The following is a 1,061-nucleotide window of genomic DNA, read 5'->3' as shown; positions in this document are numbered from 1 at the left end:
AAAATATATGTGTCTCAATTTTTTCTAGTGTCGAATAGTTTTAGTTATTGGCCGTTGAAAAGCAGTGTACCGGTAGTGGCGTTTTGGCCGTTTAAGGGTTAAGCCGGTTGCAGAAAAATTGATGAAATTACATACATATAATATTTTAAAAGTGGGTTTTTCAGAGTAAAACTTTTTTTAACCAATAAAATTAATACATTTTATTGAAGTGTAAGAAAGTTTTGGTCATTTATAATATTTAAAAATTAGTTTTTTACAGTAAAACTTTTTTTCGTTAACATAATTCAAAATTGGTGTAAGAATAAAAAACATTCCTTTATTTAAGACGAAATAATTTATCGAATTGTATCTTTGTTTTATGGTGAGTATAGCTACCCTTTCAGAGCACCCCTTAATATTTTCATTATTAATTTTGAAGTATTAAAAAAATGTGTGTATATATATTAATGCGTCCTCTATGAGGAAGCAAATTGCTTATCACATGAGCACCTTTAATTACGTATTAGTTGATAATAACTGTAGATCTAAACCGATTGCACTAATTTAATATCATACATGCACACCATAGTTAAATATTTTTAAATTTCAGGCTTTTAAACCATATTTAGAATTTATAATCAGTTTCGTTTGCGCCTTTATAATATTTGATAATTCTTGTTCTCTAATATTGTAAGTGAATATAATGTACTTATATACCATATAATATCGAATACTGATAATATTTTCATGTGGTTCTAATCTAATTGATTTTGCTACCCAATAATATAATTACGAACCCTGTGCTATTTTCCATTTTGAAATTCTAGTTGCTGCATGAATACCAGTATTCATTTTTCGTTTTATCTCCAAAGTATTTCAAATCTATAATGCTTGAATTTATCAGCTCCCGATAATTTTAGGTAAGTAAGTTACGAAATGACTTATCTCTTCACTTGAATACATGTTTGTTCAAGGATAAGTGATCAAATTTTATAGTAATTGACCATCTTAAAATATGATGACATTTTCATATCTTTCAAGAATATTTACAATATTATAATTAAATGTTAATATAATTCTGG

At 26.4% G+C, this 1,061-nt stretch overlaps 1 protein-coding gene across 5 annotated transcripts in view; it reads right to left on the bottom strand.

Annotated features, from left to right (window-relative positions):
* LOC117169072 (splicing factor, suppressor of white-apricot homolog) overlaps positions 1-1,061 on the bottom strand; it is a 22,674-nt gene that overhangs the window by 15,860 nt on the left and 5,753 nt on the right. The window lies entirely within an intron of this gene.

Source organism: Belonocnema kinseyi, chromosome 3 (assembly GCF_010883055.1).
Source record: "Belonocnema kinseyi isolate 2016_QV_RU_SX_M_011 chromosome 3, B_treatae_v1, whole genome shotgun sequence".
NCBI classification, from domain to species: Eukaryota; Metazoa; Arthropoda; class Insecta; order Hymenoptera; family Cynipidae; genus Belonocnema; species Belonocnema kinseyi.
The sequence above is the reverse complement of the archived record's forward strand: the minus strand, read 5'-3'. Positions and strand labels throughout refer to the sequence as shown.